The 23,956-nt window shown below is 38.8% G+C and overlaps 1 protein-coding gene and 1 pseudogene across 2 annotated transcripts in view; both read right to left on the bottom strand.

Moving 5' to 3' along the window:
- Pdss2 (decaprenyl diphosphate synthase subunit 2) overlaps positions 1-23,956 on the bottom strand; it is a 212,268-nt gene that overhangs the window by 109,263 nt on the left and 79,049 nt on the right. The gene's annotated exons all lie outside the window — the stretch shown is intronic.
- On the bottom strand, positions 8,746-9,244 carry LOC150059845 (dnaJ homolog subfamily C member 24 pseudogene; annotated as a pseudogene).

The following is a 23,956-nucleotide window of genomic DNA, read 5'->3' as shown; positions in this document are numbered from 1 at the left end:
CCAGCATTGCTCTTTTTGCCTAGAATTGTTTTGGCTATTCTAGGTCTTTTCTTGTTCCATATGAATCTTTGGATTATATCTTCAATTTCCATAAAGAATGTCTTTGGGATTTGAATTTGTATATCAATTTTGGCAGTATAGCCACTTTCACTATGTTGATGCTCCCTAGCCACGAGCATGGGATGTCTTCCATTTCCTAGTGTCCTCTTTAATTTCTTTCATTAGGCTTTTATAGTTTTCATTGAATAATTCTTTTACATCTTTGGTTAAGAATATTCCTAAGTATTTTATTCTTTTGGGGGCTATGGCGAATGGGATCATTTTCTTGATTTGGCCTCTTTGTGTATTGTTGGTGTACAAGAAGGCTACTGACTTCTGAAGACTGATTTTGTATCCTGCCACTTTGCTAAAGTGGTTTAATTCTAGGAGTTTGGGAGTGGAGCTTATTGGGTCACTCAAGTAGAGGATCATGTTGTCTGCGAATAAGGATAGTTTAATTTCTTCTTTCCCTATGTGGATCCCATTGATGTCCTTTTCTTGCCTTATTGCTCTGGCTAAGGGTTCCAGCACTATATTGAAGAGAAGTGGAGAGAGTGGACATCCCTGTCTAGATCCTGATTTTAAGGTGAATGGTTCCAGTCTTTCACCATTTAGTATAATACTGGCTGTACGTTTTTCATATATGGCTTTCCCTATTTTGAGGAATGTACCTGTTATTCCTATTTTTTCTAGTGCTTTCAACATGAATGGATGTTGTATTTTGTCAAATGCCTTCTCCATGTCCAGAGAAATTATCATATGATTCTTATCCTTAACTCTATTGATGCGATGTATTACATTGATTGATTTGTGAATGTTAAACCAGCCCTGCATCTGTGGGATGAAGCCTACTTGATCATAGTGTATGATTTTTAAAATTTGTTTCTGGATTCTGTTGGCTAATATTTTATTAAGGAATTTTGCGTCTGTTCATTAGAAAGATAGGTCTGTAGTTTTCTTTTTTGTTCGGTCTTTCCCTGGTTTAGGGATGAGAGTAATATTAGCTTCATAAAATGAGTTTGGTATTGCTCCTTCTGTTTCTATTTTTCGGAAGAGTTTCAAGAGTATAGGTGTTATTTCATCTTTAAATGTCTTATAGAATTCCGCAGTGAATCCATCTGGACCTGGGCTTTTTTTGGTTGGCATTTCCCTGATTGCTTCCACAATTTCGTTGTAAGAAATTGGTCTGTTCAATTTGTTTACCGCATCGTTGTTCAGTGTGGGTAGCCTATATTTATTTAAGAAATCATCCATTTCTACTAGATTTTCTCGTTTCTTTGAATATAGGCCCTGGCAGTACCTAGTCATTATGGACTGGATTTCTTGGGAACCAGTTGTGATTGTTTCTGTGGGATCTCTAATCTTGTTTATTTGAGTCTCCCCTTTCCTTTTTTTGATTAATCTTGCCAAGAGTCTGTCTATTTTGTTGACTCTTTCAAAGAACCAACTTTTTGATTTATCAATTTTGTGTATAGTAGATCTTATTTCAATCTCTGAAATTTCTGATTTTATTTTTGTTATTTCTGTCCTTCTAGCTGTTTTAGAATTAATTTTCTTGCTCCTCTAGGTGTTTTGTTTTTTTTTTAAGGTTATTTACGTGCTCTTCTTCTGTCTTTTTAATATGTGCTTCTAGTGCGATAAATTTGCCTCTTAGAACTGCCTTTGCTGTGTCCCATAAGTTCCTTTGTGATGTTTCTTGATTGTCATTACATTAAAGGAAGTTTTTAATTCCAATTCTGATCTGATCTGTTACCCAGGAGTTATTCAGAAGTGTGTTGTTCAGTTTCCATGTGATTGAATGTTTTTTGACTTTGACTGCATTGTTCAGAATTAGTCTGACTCCACTGTGGTCTGATAGGATGCATGGGATTATATCAGACCTCTTGTATCTGCTTAAGTTTTCTGTATGAACTATTATATGATCTATTTTGGAGTGTGTTCCATGTACTGCTGAGAAAAATGTAAAAAGTTTCGCCATTGGGTGGAAGACTCTGTGTATATCTGTTAAGCCCAGCTGGGCTATGGTGGCATTTAAGTCGATGGTGTCTTTGCTTAACTTTTGTTGAGTTGACCTGTCATTTGTTGAGAGTAGTATACTGAGGTCTCCCACAATGATTGTGTTTGGGTCTATCTTGTTCTGTAATTCTAAAAAGAGTTTGTTTGATGAATTTGGGTGCTCCTGTGTTGGGGGAGTAGATGTTTATAACTATAATATTATGGGCATGGATTGTACCCTTTACTAATATATTATGGCCGTCTCTATCTTTGTGTACTCATTTTACTGAGAAGTTAATATTGTCGGAGATTAAGACTGCTACTCCTGCTTTTTTGCATGGTGGAAAATTCGTTTCCATCCTTTCACTTGGAATTTGTTTCTGTCTTTGGCGGTGAGGTGGGTCTCTTAGAGGCAACATATGGATGGGTGATGTTTCTTAATCCAGTCTGCTGCTCTGTGTCTTTTGATTGGATTGTTCAGCCCGTTCACATTTAGGAAGATTATAGAGAAGTGGTCTGTGTCCATTGTCGTTATTTATTTTTACTTCTAGGTTTCTTTCTCTCTCTTTTTTCCCCTTTTGTGTTTAGTGAATTATAGATGTTTGCTTCTTGTTGGGGGTTCTTCATGTTCTACAATTTCTTCTCGATTAGTATTCTTTGTAACGCTGGTTTAGTGTGCACGTATTCATAAAGCTTCTCTTTGGAGTGAAATATTCTTGTTTCTCCCTCAAATGTAATGCTAGTTTTGCTGGATATATCAGTCTGGGTTGGCAGTTTTTGGTCTTCAGGACATCAATGATGTTTTTCCAAGCTTTTCTTGCATTTAGGGTTTGCATGGAGAGATCTGCTGTAATTCCAATTTTCTTCCCATTATAATATAGCTCCTTCTTTGTTTTTGCAGCATTTAAGATCAATTCCTTTGTATTTGGGTCTAGTGTCTTTACCATGATATGTCTAAATGAGTTCCTTCTAGGATCTTGCCTGTTTGGAGTCCTGAAACCTTCAATAGTGTGAGTATTTTCCCTTTTGAAGTTGGGGAAGTTCTCTGCTATGACTTTGGTGAATAAAGGTTGCATACCTTTGTCCTGAAATTCGGCCCCCTCCTCAATCCCTATTATACGAAGATTAGACTTCTTTACTGCATCTGCCAGTTCCTGGAGCTCTCTCTGGTAGATTCTGACTAATTTTTTCAAGGTGGCGATTCTCTGTTCCAGCTCTTGTGTTTTATCTTCCATTTCTGATGTTCTATTCTCCATCTCCGTCAATCTGCGCTTAATGCCTCCATTTTTGCTTGAAGTGTGGACACTGAGCTGATCATGTCTGCTCTGAGGGTATTAATCTTTTCTTCCATCTCTCTTTTGAATTATAGGAGCTCTTTGGTGATTTCCTGCTTATGTTCCTGGAATTGTTTTTGGAGTTCTGTTTTAATCTCTTTAGTCATGTTCACAATCATCTCCTTGAATAGGGTCATGTTTCATGTCTCTTCAGGTGTCATTTCTTGGGATGGTGACATCTGTCATCCCTTCGCTCTTGTTACCTTTTGGGCTTTGCGTGGGACTTTGCACTCTCCTCGGCATCGAGAACTGTTGTTGTAGTTAGCTCTGTGGTTGGTAAGTAGCAGTCTTTACTTGGATTGGGACCGGTGGTTCTGGGAATATGTGAATACCTGTGGTTCTCGGCAAAATTGATTTCTCTGCTGACTAGGTCAGAGTTTGCAGTTTTTGCATGTGTTCTGGCCTGTTCCCAGAGGCTGTGTGCTGCTGCACGACTAGCTCTCAGCCCAACCAGTGGCCTCACAGTGGGCTGTGGGATGGATCTGCAAGTTTCAGTCTCAGTGTGCTGGGCAGATGGTTGGTTTTCCTGTGCTGCTTCTAGGGGCAGGCCCCCGGTCAAGGGTCTGGGGTTTGGGAATTTCTAGGGGCTCTCAGCAGGACCAATAGGTGTCCGCTTTGTTCCCAGGGGCGGGGCCCAGCTGAGGACATGGGCTCCATGTCCTCAGCGGAGCTATACCTTTCTGATTCTCAGAAGGTAAGCGTGGCTGCTGGTCGGCCCTTCAGTTCCCTGCTGCTTTGTCAGAGAGTCTGTGACTGTGGGGGGCCCCTGGGTGCTGTCTTGCTCAGGATTCCCAGCTGGAGGATGCCAGGCTCAAGATTTGAGGGGGACAGATGCTGGCTCCTATTTTCCCGCACACCCCACCCGCTGTTGTAAGGCAGGGTCTTAGCGCCCCCCACTCTCCTAGTGGCCTGGGAGAGGAAGCTGGTAGGCAGGTGGGGGCTGGGACACCTCCACCTCTCTTGGTGGGGTGCTGCGTCTTACCGCTGCCCGCCTGTCAGTCGCCAGTCAATGGCCTGGGGGAGGGGGCTGTTGAGGGAAGGGATAGGATTCTAAATTCCTTGCCCCCCTGCTCCTGCCGGTCTTTCTGGGGTGGGGTGGAGGGGTCTGAGTTAAGTTCTATTGCTTGGCACCAGCTCTGCTTTCCCAATGGGTTTGGGGACCGGCTTCACTACTCACGCCTCTGCGTTCCGTCTGTGGGTGCTACACGGTGTTGGAGAATCCTTCACTCCCCTCGGATCTCCGCCACCGCCTGTGGTCTGCGTCTGGGTTCCGCCGCTTGCTGTTCTGGTTCTGCGTCTGGGTTCTACTGCTTCTGTGGCTCACTGGCCCGGTCCTATGCTGGTTTCTGCGGGTCGGGGCTGGCCGGCCCAGTGCCCTCCTCCACAGCTTTTCGCAGCTCAGAGCCAGTGGTGAGGGGTGAGGGAGGGGTCCTTGCGGTCTGAATTCTTTGAGAAAGTTGGTTGTAGGCTTTATCTGGATTTCTTTTCCGGTTTGAGTCCTTCTCCGTTGCTTCTTGAGTTTGTTGTTGTGGATTTCTTAAGGTAATTGACTTGTGGGACTCCCTGGTTCTCTCTTTTTGTGAGAGAGAGAGCTAGGCAGTGTCCCTATTGTCTCGGTGCCATCTTCCGCTCTTGTTTGATACATGTTTTTTTAATCTCTTTTCTGTTCCAAATGGAGGCTGCTTCATCAGTGTTGGTCTTATAGCTAAGGGATAACTCCAAGACCCTGTACAATATAAGTATCCAGAGCAGGACTATCCAATAATATAGCCACTGATCACAAGTAGCTAGTAAGCATTGAAAATGCTACCACTGTCTAAATTTAGATGTTCTATTAAATGTAAAAGGCTTAGTACAAAATATTTTAAATATCTCAATGAAAAATGTTTCATATTGCCTACATTTTGGAAGACAGTATTTTAGACATATTAATTTAGATAAAATATTGAAGTTAGAATTACTTGTTTCCTCTTTAGTATAGGTGCTAGCATATTTTAAATAATATTTCTTTTTTAAATTTATTTAATTAATTTTTTGTTGTTAGTTGTGGAGCTTGAACTCTGGGCCTGAGTGCTGTCCTAAGCTCTTTAGCTCAAGGCTAGCACCCTACCACATTGAGCCACAGTGCTACTTCTGTTTTTTTCCTGGTTAATTGGAGATAAGAGTCTTGTGGACTTTTGTGTCCAGGCTGGGTTTGAACGACAATCCTCAGATCTCAGCCTTCGGAGTAGCTAGGATTATAGACATGAGCCAGCGGCACCTGGCTTAAATTATATTTCTTTTAGAATTAGGTATGGTATACATTCCTGTAATCCTAGCACTTAGGAGACAATGAGGACAATTGAAAATTATAGGCCAATCTGTGCTACATAGTAAGTTCAAGGCCAGTCTTAGCTATACCATGAGATTCTGTCAGAACATGACAAGGACTGAGGCCATAGCTCACTAGTAGATTGTTTGCCTAGTATGTACAAGGGACTATGTTCAATTCATAGCACCGCTTCAAGTCCTCAAAAAATTATTTTTCTGGACAGTACAGTACTATCTTTCCTCTGGGCCACTGCTGGACTCCAGAGTTTTTCTCCAGTTATCTAACAGCTGGGCATATTTCCCTTCAGATTTCTGCTATATGTTTTTAATATATGTTTATAAAATATACTAGGTCAGGAGTGTGCCCTAGTGGTAGAGTGCCTGCCTAGCATGCATGAAGCTCTGGGTTCGATTCCTCAGTACCATATACACAGATAGAGCCAGTAGAGCTGTGGGTCAAGTGGTAGAGTGCTAGCCTTCAGAAAGTCCAAGGACAATGCCCAGCCACTGAGTTCAAGCTCCAGAACTGGCAAAAATAAGTAATAAAAATTAAAATTAAATATACCAAATGCTTTGAACTTTCCTATAAAAATGTTAACACTATGCATATCTGTTCACCTTGTTTTCACTATGTCTCCTTACATCAGAAGCTTTCTCTAGGAATAATTGTAAGTTAATTATGTTTTCAGGTGAGTATAAGCTTATTTAAATATTTTGTTTTATTATCATAAAGTTCTGGTTTGAATTTTGGCTTCATTTCCTATAAGCTGAAAACAAATTATTTCAACTCTCAAAGTCTTACTTTTCACATCTGAAAAAGAGATTTAAAAATACATTACTTAGCTGAGTGCAGTGGATCATGCCTGTAATCTTAGCTACTTGTAGCTACTTGGGAGGCTGAGATCTGAGGATCAAGGTTTAAAGCCATCCTGGACACAAAAGGATCAAGACTCTTATCTCCAATTAACCTCTAGAAGACAGGAAGTGGGGCTTGGTTCTAGGGTAAGGTGGTAACTTTTGAGCTGAAGAGCTCAGGGACAACACCCAGGCCCAGGGGTAGGGCAGTAGCCTTGAGCTGAAGAGCTCAAGGACAGTGCCCAGGCCCAGAGTTCAAGCCCCACAACTGGAAAAACAACAACAACAACAACAACAACCAAAACCAACAAGAAACCCAACAACAACTACTGTAAGGAGGAAAAAAAAATTCACTCATTATGTATGCAACAAAGACAGATGATATTACTATCAATTGGGTAGCAGATCTGGTCCATTTTTAATTATACCCATTATACCCATTGCTTACAGATAGCAAATGATTCCTTTTCTTTTATATACAAATGGAGCTGGTATTATGGTTTTTTAAACCCAGGAACTGTTTACTAGGTAACATTAACATGGAATGTAATGACTCCAGAGCACTGGAATATAGAGAAGACACAGTTATCATTCCAGAAACTTCTAGCCTATTGGATGCGATATTATACTTAGACCTTTATAAGCTAGAGTCAAGTATAGTACTATTTTAAAAATAGATGACCAGAGGACCTTAGTCTCCCATCATCCAATTCTGAAACCTTATTTTACTGTTGTAGAAATTGAGGCCAAGAGTTCTAAATACTCTACTTAAGGTAAAATAAGTAGTTATGCAGAGTTTCAAAACCAGGTAAGCCACAAATATATTATTTTTTTAAATATTAGAATATCACCTTGGTTAATTGTTTTCAAATATATTTTGATTTTACAGATCTGGCCCCTGAGTGATTTTGGCTTTCTACATGACAGCCCAAATAGTGATAGAATTTCTGATGGTTAACAAGCATTTATTCTTTTGACTTGATTATTGTCTCCTGTTCAAGTTAATTTGTACTGCAGCTGAAGTCATGTACTTGCCAATAAACTATCTGCAATTCAGTTTTTATTATTTTAATTGCTAAATGCAAAGAAGAGCAACACGTTATTCAAGTTGTATTAGCTAATATTTGGATACAAATATAACCCAAGCCAGGCAGTGTCAATACCCTATAATCCTAGCACTTGGAGGTTAAGGTAGGAAAAATCTTGAAGTTAAGGCCAGCCTAAACTACCTGGTGAGACCTTATCTTTAAAACAGTAAAAGAAAGTCATTCAAAGTAAGTATTCCATCTAAATTTTATGATATACACACAAATAATGGGGAGATACTAAATGATTACCTCATTTTAAAAACTTTTGTTTTATAGGTAAAATGAAAGTAATCTCTTATCCCTAAAGTTAAATAAAAATATTTCAGTCATCTCATAAAGGATCTTCAAAATTCTTTAAATGAATTCTGACTTACACTGTACAGAGAACATTAAATACCTATAAGACAATTCTTTAAGGGTATAGCATCCATAATATGCTATCAAAGAAACTTAAGTCCATTCATTTTATCAGTAATACAGACAATTGTTGCTGTATCTTAAAGGTCTAACATGAAAAGGATAGAGATGCTCAATGTCAAATAATTACATTAAAGTTTCCATTTCCTAAATTACATACAAAGTTGATAATGGCTGTACCTCCGAGCCTCTGACTCCAAAATGTACCTATCTTTCTACAGATGCCAATCTGCTTGCTTCACTTTTAATTTCATGTATATCCGGATGTGGTCTTTTTAATGGACTCTTATCTTGAGCACAAAAATTCTAACTTAATTCTGATGACCTTAGATGAAAGTAGGTCTACCACAGCATAACTTTGGCAGCTAAAAACCATCATCTGTTAGATTTGAAAAAGTAACTTCAAAGAAGCATTTTGCCAAATGCAGAGACATGCTTATGTTAAGAAAAATAATTTTCTTTATCAAGAAAAGTTCCCATCTGGGGACCTATTTGAATATAATTTTTTTACAATCCAAGTCCTTTTTGTAGCAACCTATAAATGTAAATTATAAGTACATATAAACCATTTTAAATTAGTCTGAGGTGGCCTTTGCTTGATGATCTTGTCTTTGTTGACCAATGTAAGATTTCATTTCCATGAAGTCTCAGCAGCTTCTTCGTATGTATAAAATACTTTGTTAAAAAGTTCGAAGCAGTGAACAAGTTTAGCTGTAATTAAGGAGTTTTATAATTAGTGAACATGTATCACAAGTAATCAGGTTAACTTCTTCTGCTTCATCCGTGGAGATAGTATATTTTCCTCCATACCAGCAATTCAGGGAAAAAGAATGATCATCTTCATTCCAAGACATTTCTTCAAGATACACTTGAGCATATACTGGTCCCATATTTTGTAGCTCATCGTCATGTTGTTGCAGGTCATACTCTTTTTTTGTCTCTTCATTCCCTAGAATTTTCCATGCCTGATCAATTTCAATGAATTTCTGTATGTATTCCTTCGCAATTCCTGCTGGCACATCTGTACTTTGTTTATCTGGATGATACATTAATACGAGTTTTTGATATTTCTGTTTTAGGTCAGCCACATCTGCAGATGGGTCTGTACTCAAAATACTGTACCAATCCTTCTTTGGTGTCTGTTTAAGTGTCATCATTCCTTGAACAAGAAGAGGCCTTTCCAGACAAGCAAACTTCACATCACAAGGACAGACCCCACTTGTTGATCTGCTGCCTACTCGAACTCAGAACTGCCTTTTCCTTATAAGTATAATCTTTTATACATCTTATGCTATTGTTGGAATGACAAAACAATTTAACATTGGTTGCAAATTTCAAAAAACTGCTATAATGACAATGATACCAGCCCCAATTGTACATAAAAGAAAAGGAATCATTTGTTATCTGTCTACTTTTGTAAGCAATGGGAATAATTAGAAATGGACCAGATCTGCTACTCAATTGATAGTAATGTCATCTGTCTTTGTTGCATGCATAATGACAATAAAATCAGGTAGCACGCAATAATAATTCTTTTACAACAATAGAATACAAATGTATACCCAGAAGTTATTATTTGTTGGTGTTCTTTTAGATGAAAAAATGTCCTTATATAAGAGTTTTTAAAAACGGAACTAGTATCTGATAAGCAATCTTAGCAATCAATTAACATTGATTAGTCAGTAAAAGATAATCAGAACTGAATTTTGTAACCAAGTTACTCATTTGTCTTTTTCTGTATTGTAAACAGAGAAATCTGAAAACACCCTTGCCTAGCTTACCAATATGGTATTTGGAAAACAACATGTTTTCAGCTTTTAGCTTCAAGGCGTAAGTAACTATACATGTAAGAACTGATTTTCACTAAAGACTTACAAGACCACATTACTTTTCGTCATACTTTTCTTTGGTCTGATTACAATTTCTCATTCTGGTCTTGATCTACAGTGCTCATTGGCTCTTTTTGAGAAAAGTGGTAAGGCCAGTACCACCATTACCACCAAGAAAAGAAAAAGAAAACCAGGCAATATTAGTTATTAAAGTGTTCATACATTTTACCAGGTAACTATTAAAATATACTTTAAAAGTATGACCAGCTGGGTGCAGTGGCTCACCCCTGTAATCCTAGCTACTCAGGAGGCTGAGATCTGAGAATCAAGGTTCAAAGCCAGCAGGGGCACAAAAGGACCTGAGACTATTATTTCCAATTAATCTCTAGAAAATCTAGAAAATGGGAAGTGGGGCTTAGTTCAAGGGTAGGGCTGTAGCCTTGAGCTGAAGAGCTCAGGGAAAGCACCTAGGCAGAGTTCATGACCACCCCCTCTCCCCTGGACAAAGTATGACCAAAGCCAGATGCTGATGATTCATAACTATAATCCTAGTTATGCAGGAGGCTGAGATGAGGAATACTGTGATTTGAAACCGGCCCTAGCAGAAAATTCTGTGAAACTTCACCTTCCTAATAACCAGCCAGAGCTGGGCTGGGTTGAAGGCATGGCTCAACTGGGAGAATGCTAGCCAAGCAAGCAAGAGTAAGTTTGAGTTCAAACTTTAGTACAAGCAAAAACACACAAAAAACAACAAAAAACACCACATATACATAGTTTGTTAGCACTAATCATGTGTGAGTACTTAGGATATATTTGGTGATTTCTTTATACCATGAGAACATTGAAGTTTTGCTCTTGAGGAATGTATAGAATGGTAAGGATGGGCTGGGAGCATAGCCTAGTGACAGAGTGCTCACCGAGCATGCACAAAGCTCTGGGTTGGATTCTTGGTACCACATACTCAGAAAGGCTGAAAGTGGTGCTGTGGTTCAAGTGGCAGAGTGCAAGCCTTGGGCAAAAAGTGTCCAAGGACAGTGCCCAGGCCCTGAGTTCAAAGCCCCAGGACTGGCAAAAAAAGAAAATGGTAAGGATGGTAGGAGTGGTAGCCATGCTTATAATCTTAGAAGTACTTAGGATACACTGAAGGGGAGACCTTGAGGCCACCTTGAGCAAAAAGTTTGTAAGATATCCATCACCAACTGTGTCTAATGCTTCTCATCTCAGCTACACAAGAGGTTGAAATCAAGAGGATTATGGCTCAAGGGCAGCCCAGGCAAAGATCCTACCTCAACAGAAAACGTTAGGCCTGATGGTTCAATACCTCACATTTATGGTAGGAGTTAGGCCTGTGGTCCAAAGTGGTTTGGGCAAAAAGTGAGAAATCTAAAAAATAACTGGTGGCCGATGGGGATGGGGTGGAGGCACAGCTCAGGCAAAGTCAATAGAGTACTTAACACAAAGCCCTGAGTTCAAACTTTTCTTCTCCCTTTTTCTTTCTTTCTTTTTTTTTCTTTGCCAGTCCTGAGGCTTGAACTCAGGGCCTGAGCACTGCCCTTGGACATACTCAAAGCTAGTGACTCCACTTCCAGCTTCTTCTGCATATGTGGTACTAAGGAATCGAACCCAGGGCTTCCAGCATGCTAGGCAAGCACCCAAAAGGCCATGTTCCTAGCCCTCAAACTTCTTTACCTATAAAAAAAAAAAAGTAGCTGGGCACAGTAGCTTACAAATGTAATCCTAGCTACTCAGGAGGCTGAGATCTGAGGACCACAGTTCAAAGCCAGCCCGAGCATTAAAGTCCAATTAACCACCAGAAAACCGGAAGTAGTGCTGTGGCTTAAGGAGCAGGGCAGTAGCTGTGAGCTGAAAAACTCAAGGACAGTGCCCAGGCCCAGAGTTCAAGACCCACAAACAAACAAACAAAAAAAGGTAAGAATAAGAAAAAATGATTACAGGGCCCGGAGTATAGCCTAGCGTAGAGTGCTTGTCTAGCATACACAAAGCCCTGGGATCCTTGGTTCCACATACACAGAAAAAGCTGGAAGTGGTGCTGTGGCTCAAGTGGCAGAGCACTAGCCTTGAGAAAGCTCAAAGACAGTTCAAGTCTCAGGACTAACAATAAATAAATAAATAAATAGACAAAACAAAAGGATCTGAAAATATTTATCTCAAAATACATGAACTGTGCAACAGAATACATATCAGCAAACATTCTTCTCACAGTTTCAACTGGAAAGGCAGCAGCTTAAAAAGTTTGGATTCAAGCTAAGCGCGGTGGTTCACACGCATAGTCCTAGCTACTCAAGAGGCTAAGCTTTGAGGATCAGGATTCAAAGCCAGCCTGGATATAAAATCCATGAGACTCATCTCCGATTAACCACTAGTAAACTGGAAGAGGTGCTGTGGCTTCAAGGGGTAGGGTGGTAGCCTTGAGCTGAAGAGCTCAGGAACAAGGCCCAGGCCCACTCAGAGTTCAAGCCCCATGACCAAAAAGAAGTTTGGGTTCAAATAACTAAATCAAGAACTTGACGTTCAATTGGTAAAACTTGTCATCACAAATAGGAAATGTCTACTCTATAGGGCTTTTTATAAACAGGCAGCTGTAAGTGCAGGTGGCCACATTGTGTTTATTCTGACCAAAATATAATGTCTCTATAATTTTCCGAATATTCTGACCTTTCCCCCATTTTTTGTGGACTTTATAGTGCTTTTCATGCATTTATATGTCTTCACATTTAATTATTTTGGTACTTTGCAACCAGTGTTGTTTTCCCTGTTCACTAGTTTAGCTAGTGTCTGTGTCTGTAAACCAGCTTCTTCTCTCACCACTTCTCATTCTTAAGAGTTTCTCCCAATCAAGGACACAGAATGAATAATAAGAGAGAATAGTAATCTCTTTAAAATACCAGTGACTTCTCTTTTTACAGATATACTTCACATTAGCTTTGAAAATAGTGCCAGGTATGATAGCACATCCTTGTAATATGCAGCTAACTTGGGAGATAGAAATTATGAGGGATGAAGTCTCAGGCCAGCCAGCCAAAAGCAGGAGATCCTATCTGGACAACTAAAGCAAAAAGAGGGAAGTGGCTTTAGCAACAGGCAAGTCTCTGAGTTCAAACTGCCACAAAGCAGAAGGAAAAAAGGAGGGTGGGAAGGTTGGTTACAAGTAGAAACAGCTGAAATATCTGTGTAGAAGCCACTGATTTCCTCAATTAGAAGCCATCCTGAGAGATGATAATATCCAATGATTCACAAACTGGTTTGGAAGTCAAAGCTCAGCATAGCCTAATTTTTAAAAAGTTATTTGATTAACGCTAGTCCATATCATGTATAGTATAATATTATTACAACAATCTGAAACAAGTTCATCTTAATCACTATATGTAATTTTTATGATCAACTGAATTAGTTTACTTGTATTGATTTACAGAGAAAGAACTTTAAGAACTATTCTGGGGCCGGGAGTTTGGCCTAGTGGTTAAAGTGCTTGCCTAGCATGCATGAAGACCCGGGTTCGATTCCTCAGTACCACATACATAGAAAAAAGCCGGAAGTGGTGCTGAGGCTCAAGTGGTAGAGCTCTAGCCTTGAGAAAGTCCAAGGACAGTGCTCAGGCCCTGAGCTCAAGCCCAGGACTGGCAAAAAAAAAAAAAAAAAAAAGAACTATTCTGATTATTAAAAGAATCAGAACAGGTAAAAATTTAAAAAATTAGATTACCTAATTATCATTATCATCAAAATTATTTGTGTAATTCCTATTAGATGTTGACACTCTAAAACTACCAAGTATTAAAGAAATATTTTCACTTATAAGTATCCAAAGTATGAAGCTTATGTCTTTTCTCTTAAATTAGTTTAAAATATGGTCTTAGCCCAGCACTAGTGGCTCATACACGTAATCCTACCTACTCAGGAGGCTGAGATCTGAAGATCCTGGTTCAAAGTCAGCCCAGCCATGGAAGTCTGTGAGACTCTTACCTCCAATTAATCACCAAAATACAGGAAGTGGAGCTAGGGCTCAAGTGATAAATTGCTAGTCTTGAACAAAAGAAGCTCAGGGATAATGCTCAGGCCCTATGTTCAAGCCTCAAGACCAGCACCAAAAAGTGTGTGTCCTGAAACTTCAGAGTTAAGCAAAAGTTACTGTACAATAACATAGAAAGATCTGGCAGGAAAATTATAGAATATACAAGTGTAAAATGAACACCATAACCTTCACCTAATAATCCTGAGAATTTAAAGGGAGGAATGGGAAGACTCTAAGGGAGAGGAGACAAGAGAGCTGCACTTTGCTTAGATGGGGAGCACTTTGACTATTAGAGCAAGGATGCTACTACTGACCACCCCTATGCCATGTACGGTGCCACTGCAGTGCTCTGGGGGCTCCAGGTGGGTGCCTGCTGTTGTTCTGCTGGTCCTGACAGGACTTACCCTCTGGCCACACAATGAATGGAGTTGGCAGCTGCCAGAGTGGCTTGATAATGGTTGCAGTCAGCAGACTGAAACTGGAATATAGATTGATCACAGGTTTAGAACAAGGCTTTGGAGCAATCAATTCCAAGTTCATTTCTGCTTCATGGATTTCCTAATTGGATATGAACACTCTTTTGCTGTGGCTGCTCCTGCTGCTGTTTTACCAGAACTTATCTGCAAACATTTAAAAAATCATCAATGATAAAATGAGGGGTGGGATTAGATGTCTTTTCTTTGGGCCTGAGAGGAAAAGAAATGAGAACAATACAAAAAAAGATATAAGTTCAGGAGCATTCTTATCTTCTGGCCACAGCCCCAAATGACTTGGATCAATTAAAGAGATGAAAATCATTGAGTTGCTAGTCTCTGCCCAAATGTCATTTTCATGCAGAGACAAAAGAAAATTGGCATGCCTCTTATTTTATATTTTGCTTAGGAAGGTTACCTAAAGCAAAGAAATGTGCATCGACAGCTGGGTTTTAGGTACCAGAAGAACAGTCACTGCAAGTTAATTATCAGAATGTCAAGTCATTATACTACCTAATTTCATCAGCACAATTTCATCTGGACACAAAAACCCTGCTGTGGTCTAAAGCAGAAGCCCATTTATTAATCACAGTGGCTTATAGAGTTAACTCAGTTTGAGGAGAGCAAAAAGATAAATGAAGCTAACTGAATCCTTTGTCTTCATTCCCATTCTGAAGGAAGGAATACAGTAAAGACTTCTAACAGAGGCTATACAGAGAACTTTTGGCAAGCCTTCTGAAAACATAAATATGTACCTGTTTGGCTTTCTGAGGGTTTAAATAAAGACTTAGATGGTTCCCTTTCATTGCACATGTTCTCCATTCCTTTATAAAGCTTGTCTATGAGATAGGATGGTGGTGTTCCTCGGGAGAGAAGGCTGTTACTGAGTCCTTAGTAACACAAGCAGTTCCATTTGTGTTTCCATAAACATCTTACATGATTATTCTTACTATATTATTAATAGCATAGTAAAATTTTTATATCATATGACCCATTGTTGGATATTTATCATATGATCAATTATGAACATTTCTTTAAACATTTGACTTAATCTCATTATAGTGGACTTCCAGGGCAACCATTCCCTCCAGACTTAGTAGTTTAACTAGACATTTATCTTCTCACAGTTCTGGAGGCTAGACAACATGCCAGCAAATCCCATCTCTAGTGAAGGCTCTCTCCCTGCTTTGCAGAGAACCCCACTTTTATTTGTTGTTCTAAGGCTGCTTCTGTGTGTACACAGTAGGAGACACAGCTCTCTCTCCATTATCTCATCTCAACCTTTTTGGGTTTTTTTTGGCCCGTCCTGGGGCTTGATCTCAGGGCCTGAGCACTGTCTTTTGGCTTTCTCAAGGCAGGAGCTCTACCACCTGAGCCACAGCACTACTTCCAGCTTTTTCTACGTATGTGGTACTGAGAAACTGAACCAAGGCCTTCCTGCATGGAAGGTGAGCACTCTACCACTAGGCCAAATTCCGAGCACATTCCACCTGTTTGACCTTACTGAATCTTACTTGCCTCCCTAAGCTGCTATTTCCTAATATGGCCATAGGGGAGTTAGGGCTAGGGCTTCAACACATAAATTTTGAGGAATATAGTTCAGTCTATAGATATCTGTATATGATTTTTTTACAGCTTGCTAACATATCCTGCCAAATGAATTTACATTAAACTCAGCTCACAACAAAACACTTCATTTAAAATCTAACTACAAAAAAAATTTTTAACTACATTTAGTTAAAAAAAAAAACAAACACTTTTTTTGGGGCTATGTATTCTGTTCCTTTCTCTTTCAAAGCACAATTCTGACAGGATTTGGAGTAAAAGATGAATGAAACAGGGACTGGGAATGTGGCTTAGTGGCAGAGTGCTTGCCTAGCGTGCATGAAGCTCTAGGTTCGATTCCTCAATATCACCGGAACAGAAAAACTCAGAAGTGGCACTGTGGCTCAAATGTTAGGTATATTATATTCCTTTAATAACCTTTTCATTCCTATGTTTCATAGTAATTTGGCTTACAGGCTATTCTTTTGTTTTATCAAAAAACATACAATTCTAATAACAAAATAACAATAACTAAAAAAAGTAAAGTTAGGGCCGGGAGTTTGGCCTAGTGGTAGAGTGCTTGCCTAGCATGCATGAAGACCTGGGTTCGATTCCTTGGTACCACATACTTAGAAAAAGCCAGAAGTGGTGCTGGATTTTTCTAGTCTTGAGAAAAATCCAAGGACAGTCCTCAGGCCCTGAGCTTAAGCCCAAGACTGGCAAAAAAAAAAAAAAAAAAAAAAAAAAGTAAAGTTAAAACTATGGAAAGGTGAATGGTTAGGGCACTGTCAATGTTTGGTTTTTATAAAGAATAACTTTAATAAGCGAGGGGAGAGGGGGAGGGAAATGGGGACCATGTCATGAGAAAGGTTTCAATGTTTGTGAAGTTATGCACCTTCTATCTGGTGAATATAATGTAACCCTTCTATTAATCACAATAAAAATTATTTATATAAAAAAGAATAACTTTAAAAGTTAGTTGAAATTACATGTAGAAAGAAGGATCTTACATGTAGAAACTAGGGTCTTACACACACATATTGCCTCTTTGCCAGTGAAGATGCTTCTCCTCTTCCCTACTCTCTCCCTTTCACACACACACACACAAGCAAATAGACATACAAGTCTTGTCACATGTTGGCCATTAAATTAATAAAAAGCACAATCCTTATGGGAAGCTTCAAATATTCTAAGACTAAAAGCAGTAGGGAAAAGAGATATATTCTCTTCTATAGAGTTATTTTAAATACATATGCATTTTAACCCAAAATATAGTTTTCCAAAGTTACAATTTCCCATATGACCATTTGTGGGCTCCAGTGATGCAAGCCATATTTATTAGAAGCAGGATGTCAAATAGGAGTTGACAATTACAGTCTCTATCAATACATATTATGCCAGACGGTAATGAGCCATCCACAAAGGGCTAGCCATCCAAAATAATCATGCTGCTTTCCAGAGAAATGTCGAAGAGGTTATGGTTTATTACACAGTTCTCATTAGATATACAGTGGCAGCATTAGCAATTTTTCCTTCATTTGCTTCCCATTTAAAGATCTGCCCCCACAAGCACAGTCAAATTAGTACACAAGGTTAAAACCATTATGCCCAGAAAAAAAATTAAGTTGCATTTTATTTTACAGTAATGGTGGATCAAAGGTCCTTGGAATCTATTATTTGTGGAACCATTATCTAACAGTGAATATTAACAAAAGGGAAAAGAAAAGCAATGCCCTACCAGTGTGGCTTTGACAGGATGGCACACTGTTTGAAATAAGCAAACACCACGTTACTTAATTAAATATCCCTTAAAAAACTATTTTTAAAATAACACTAAGGTTGTAACATCAACTGACAAAAGTCACAAACTAAAATTAATGATGAGGCACCAACCAATACTTTGAAGTGCTACATCTATTTATTTTAAACATTTTTATATTGCCTTTGTGCACAGTTTGGCTATGAATTCAATAACTGTCACATTTATTTTCTTAAAAATATAAGCTACTTTGTATCATATTCTGGGGACTGAGAATGTGGCTTAGTGGTAGTGCTTCCCCAGCATGCATGAAACCCTGGATTCAATTCCTCAGTACCACATTAACAGAAAAAGCTGGAAAGTGACATTGTGGTAGAGTCCTAGCCTTGAGCAAAAGAAGTTCAGGGACAGTGCCCAGGCACTGAGTTCAAGCCTGGCAATAAATAAATAAATAAATAAATAAAATTAAAAATCAACAAATTCTAATTTGAATACATAACTATTATAACTAGAAAGCCTTGGTCAAGAAGGCAAGTCTTTTGTGCCAATGCTGGAGCTTTTGAACTTAGGGCTTGGGAGCTATCCCCTAGCTTTATTGCTCAAGATTGGAATCCTATCACTATGGCCCGCAGCTCCATTCTGAGTTTTTGCTGGTTAAGAGAAGATAAAAGAGTTTCACAGATGATCTTTCCCAGGAGACTCTGAAGTATGATCTTTAGCATTCAGCCTCCTGAATAGGAATAAAATCTCAAGACACAAGTGTCAGGCAAGAAAGCAAATCTTGAACTAAGTTATAAAAATTAGAATGCATACTGCTTAGTGGATTTTTCCAAATTAGCAGGTATAACTGGTTTAAATCTGAACTACAGAGTAAACAACTTAAGCAAACAGATCTTGTGAAGAGCTCCCTAAAATGCTATTAGTAAAATGCTAAAATTTGGCCAGGAGTTTGGCTTAGTGGTAGAGTGCTTGCCTAGCATACATGAAGACCCGGGCTCAATTCCTCAGTACCACATACATAGAAAAAAGCCAGAAGTGGTTCTGTGGTTCAAGTGGTAGAGCCTTGAGAAAACCCAAGGACAGTGCTCAGGCTCTGGGCGCAAGCCCAGGACTGGCAATTAATAAGTGAATGAATAAATAAATAAAATTAAATTTATTAAGGTTAGAAGAATAAAATTACAAAGGTATTTTCCTTTATTTTATTATTAGACTGTAATAGTAATGATTCTTCAAGACTTCTATTTAATGGATATTTACTGAATGCTGTCAAATGTCAGATAGGCTTTGAGAATTCAATGAAAAGGGTGAGAAGTGGGGGAAGGAAAACCATTATGCTGTGCCAGAGAAGCTGATGGCCAGATTAGTGGATATGGACAAGAAACCAAAAGATTTCAATCCAGGGCATAATAGCTATTACAGAAATAAACACAGGTTGCCCAAAAAGCCAGGTGAAAGGGCCCTTAACTCAAATTTTGATGGAGTTTATACTAAGGAATTTGGTTCTAATGAGATCCAAGGGTAGAATGTGAAGAAATGGAAAGAGGGTTAAAATGGGACAATTTACCTCAAATCACTGAAATAATTTTAAGGAATCTATTTGAGAAATCAATCTAAGTTAGAAAAGAATAACCTGATGTTGGGCTGACAGACTACCTTCCTGGTCCCAGAATACATTTCTGTTATAGTAAATTGCCTAAAAGTGTTCTCAAAAAATTAATGTAGGCCAGGCCTGGTGGCTCATGCCTGTAATCTTAGCTACTCAGGAGGCTGAGATTTGAGAATTGCGGTTCAAAGCCAGCCTGGGCACTAAAAAATCCGTGAGGCTCTTACCTCCAACTAACCACCAGAAAATCAGAAGTGGCGCTGTGGCTCCAGGGATAGGGTGGTAGCCTTGAGCTGAAGAGCTTAGGTACAACACCCAGGCCCAGAGTTCAAGTCCCATAACCAACCCAAAAGAATTAAAGTAGGGAGTTTGGCTTAGTGGTATAGTGCTTACCTAGCATGCACAAAGCCCTGGGTTTGATTCCTAGGTACCACATACACAGAAAAAAGCCAGAAGTGGTGCTATGGCTCAAATGGCAGAATGCTAGCATTGAGTAAAAAGTGTCCAAGGACAGTGCCCAGGCCCTGAATTCAAGCCCCATGACTGGCAAAAAAGAAATATTAATAATACAAGCTGGATACCAGTGGCTCATGCCTGTACTTTTAGCTACTCAAGAGGGTGAAATCTGAGAATTGAGATTTGAAGTCAGATTTGTCTCGAGACAAGTATCTCTAATTAATCAATAAAACGAGGGAAGTGAAGGCAAGGCTCAAGTGGTACAATGGCAGATGTGATCAAAGAAGCCAAGCAAAAGTTTCAGGCCTAGAGTATAAGCCCCAGTATTGACATGCACTCATGCATGCATACACAGAGTAAATGTCATGTCCTGGTATAGTTAATTTCTCTGCCTGCCTGCCTGTCCCCCCCTCTCTATATATACATGCATACTATAATCTTAAGATTCTTCTACCTCTGCCTAAGTGCTAATATTACAGGCTTGTCTCACCACACCCAGAAACAAATTTCTTTCTTTCCTTTTTTTTTTTTTTTAAGGAAGTGTGCCCTGCTTCCCCCTCACCACCCCCTCATTGTGGGAGTTTGGCCTAGTAGTAGGGTGCTCGACTAACACACACGACGACCTGGTTCAATTCCTCAGTACCACATACATAGTAAAGCCAGAAGTGGCGCTGTGGCTCAAGTGGCAGAGTGTTAGCCTTTAGCAAAAAGTATATAAGGACAGTGTCCAGGCCCTGAGTTCAAGCCCCAGGACTGGCAAAAAAAAAAAAAAGAGTAGGAGGGCAAAATGGGGAGATGGGTCCTGGGATAAAGAGATGGGGAAACGATAATTACAAAGATCTCTTCTCACCTTGGAAATCTAAAAGTAGTCATTTACTTCAACAATTCATCTAACTGCAGACCAGAAGAGGTCAGTGGAGAGCAGCATTAGGCACCCAGCTTTCCACCCACTGGGCTGAGCTCTAGTTCAGGTCCTTATTTACCCAAAGAACAGCAACAAAGAAAACATAACAAATCATTATATCCAGTTCTCTCTATTTTGATACACTATAAAATAATTTTAAGATTGCTCTAATGCTTACCTTAAAAGAAAGTTTAAAGTAGAGTACAGAAATTCTCCCATGTGGCTCTAAAAGATGTTTTTATAACAAAAAGTTCTTTGAAGAAAAATGTCAATAAATACGATACTGCCTTTACATTGATATAAAGATCTTATTTTCTCTGGAATAGTAATCCATTATTTTTCAAAAAAATGTATGAGCTGTTAGTATACAAAAATTCACATTTGAAATATACTCAATAGCTAATGATTTGTTCTATGGAAAAAAAGAACATGAAATTCACAATACCTGATCAAGTATTAGAGACCTACACTTTTTGTTCTAATTCCAAAGGAATCAGAGAATTTCAAAATTAAACATGTCATTCAATGTTTAAATATTTATTTTTTTCTCTTTTAGCTTTAAGAAAGTGTAAACTAAATGGAACTCTTTCTCACTCCATCCTTAACTGAAAGAAAAAGGTTATAAAGAGACTTAAATATCAGTTTCTATGTTTTTACTTGTCTCTCTCAAGAATTTCCTTCCTTGAGGCTAGGCAGAGTGGCTCAGGCCTGTAATCCTAGCTAATCAGGGAGGCTGAGATTTGAGGATCCTGTTTCAAAGAGAACCCCTAGAGTAAAGAATGTGAGACTCTTATCTCCAATTAATCACTAGAAAAGGGGAAGTGGGGCTGTGGCTCAAGGGGTAGGGCAGTAGCCTTGAGCTGAAGAGCTCAGGGACAGCATCCAGGCCCAGAATTCATGCCCTATGAGCAAAAAAAAAAAAAAAAAAAAAAAGAATTTCCTTCCTTGGAGGCCCCCATCTATGTGGTACAAAACAAAAAGCCAGTTTTAGTTACTTTCCAACAAAATCTGACCTGAGATATACTTACTGAATATAAAGCTATAGTAGAGCACAAAGTAGAAAGGAAATGCCAACTACAAAAGTATACATGGTACTTGACTTTAAACACTTTATGAATCTGCTGGGGAAATCCAAAACATTAGAAAATGCAAAAGGAAGAACCAAGGTGGGTGCTACATTATTCAACAGGTTACACATTAACATGTATACTTTAATTCTCCCTAGTGAGGCTGACAATATTAAACAGTTTTACAGAAGGTACTTTTGGACATAACAATTTGCTAATATCATTAAGCATGACAGGTGTATCAGAAACAAAAACTGGTTTTGTAAAATTGTAGTCAACGTTAAATTAAACCCTAATAACTTAGAATCATGCCATTTTAATTCCCCGACAACTCAGATATTCAGCTTACTGTGCTGTTAGACTAAATGGCTCTGGCTTATCTATAAAAGGATAAGAAAGTAAATTCCCAGCTGGGAGTTTGGTCTAGTGGTAGAGTGTTTGCCTAGCATGCATGAAGATACAGGTTCTATTCCTCGGTACGTCCACGTACATAGAGAAAGCTGGAAGCGGTGCTATGTCTTAAGTGGTAGGGTTCAGACTTGAGAAAAAACTCAAGGACAGTGCTCAGCCCCTGAGCTCAAGCCTAGGACTGGAAAAAAAAAAAAAAAGTAAATTCCTATTTTTTTAAAATTTTTTTATTGTAATTAGTAAAAGGGTTACATGATATTTGCCAGATAGAAGGTGCATTAATTCACATACATTGATACCCTTTCACATGTCTTGGTACCCATTTCCCTCCCCCCCACACCCCCCATAAATTCCTATTTTTAAAGTTTTGAATTGACTGATAAAAAATTAAATGCAGAAATGCATTTTAAGCAAAGTATCCTTCCACTGTTGCCAGAAAACAACTAACAAAGGAGAGTTAAGTAATTTCACAGGCATATTTTTGCACTCTCCTTCACTGGGAACACAGTCATTTGCATGGCATAATAAGCTGAAAATTATAAACATTTTTACATAGCCTGCTGCAAAGAAAAGTCTGCCAGCTTTCTACTATATTGGATATTGTTCAAGTGATTAACTACAGCTTTGGAAAGAAGGGGTGGAAACTTGTTTTGTGTCTCAGTTTGTTGGTTCTCTTATGCACAGCCTGTAAAATCTATTACATCATGATTTGCAATGAATATGTAAGTAATTATAGTAAAGTAATAAATTCTCCCATATTATTGCAAGATACAAATTATCCAAAGACTATCAAATCTTGCATTGCTTGAAATGTTGTTTCCAAAGAGTAACAACAAAATTTTGTGGTGGGAAATTTGAAGCAACAAATGTTTCAATATGAAGGACAAATTACATACACTTTGTCACTTATCTAGAGAAGATAATAGAACTTTTGCTTAAGATAGAAGTCTAAAGTGTTTTTATCTGTTGTTTTTGTGGAGGGGGAGATGGGGGAGGGGTGTCTTAGGACTGGAACTCGGGGCCTCAGTGCTGCCTCTGAGCTTTTGTGCTCAAGGTTACAACTTTTCCACTTGAGACACAGCTCCACTTCTGGCTTTTTGGTGATGAGTTTCATCGACTTCCCTACCTCAGGTGGCTTTGAACCACAATCTTCAGATCTCAGCCTTCTGAGTAGTTAGAATTACAGGTATGAGCCATGTCTGCTTAGCTCAGAAGTCTAATTTAAGAAATGGTTTTTGTATGGGGTACAGCTAGGATTACAGGCGTGAGCCACCACACCCGGCTATAAAGTCCTCTTTTAAGAAAAAAACTTAAACTTTTTTTTTTTTTTTTTTTTTGCCAGTCCTGGGCTTGAGCTCAGGGCCTGAGCACTGTCCTTGGGCTTTCTCAAGGCTAGAGCTCTACCACTTGAGCCTCAGCACCACTTCTGGCTTTTTTCAATGTATGTGGTACCGAGGAATCGAACCCGGGTCTTCATGCATGCTAGGCAAGCACTTTAACCACTAGGCCAAACTCCCGGCCCCAAACTTAAACATTTTTACCATTAATATAAATAACCTATATAGCTTCAGTTTTTTTTCCTCTGATATAGTCAGGCAGTGTAGTATATATTATGTTATTTACATATGATAAACTCTCAGCTGAGTAGATTAGTAGTTTAGCCCACTTATTTTTTGCGGTTAATTATACTTGTTTTGTAAGAGGCTGATCTTAGTTTGTGTTTTTTAAAAGCTCTGGTGAAGTAATGACTTCTGATGTACAGTACATTGAACATAATGAGCCTTCTGCTTCTTGCTCAACATATAATTGCTGCATTTGTGCATGCTGTGTAAGTTGAAAATAAC

The sequence above is a fragment of the Megascapheus bottae genome, chromosome 8 (genome assembly GCF_031878675.1).
Source record: "Megascapheus bottae isolate mThoBot1 chromosome 8, mThoBot2.hap1, whole genome shotgun sequence".
NCBI lineage: Eukaryota > Metazoa > Chordata > Mammalia > Rodentia > Geomyidae > Megascapheus > Megascapheus bottae.
The sequence above is the reverse complement of the archived record's forward strand: the minus strand, read 5'-3'. Positions and strand labels throughout refer to the sequence as shown.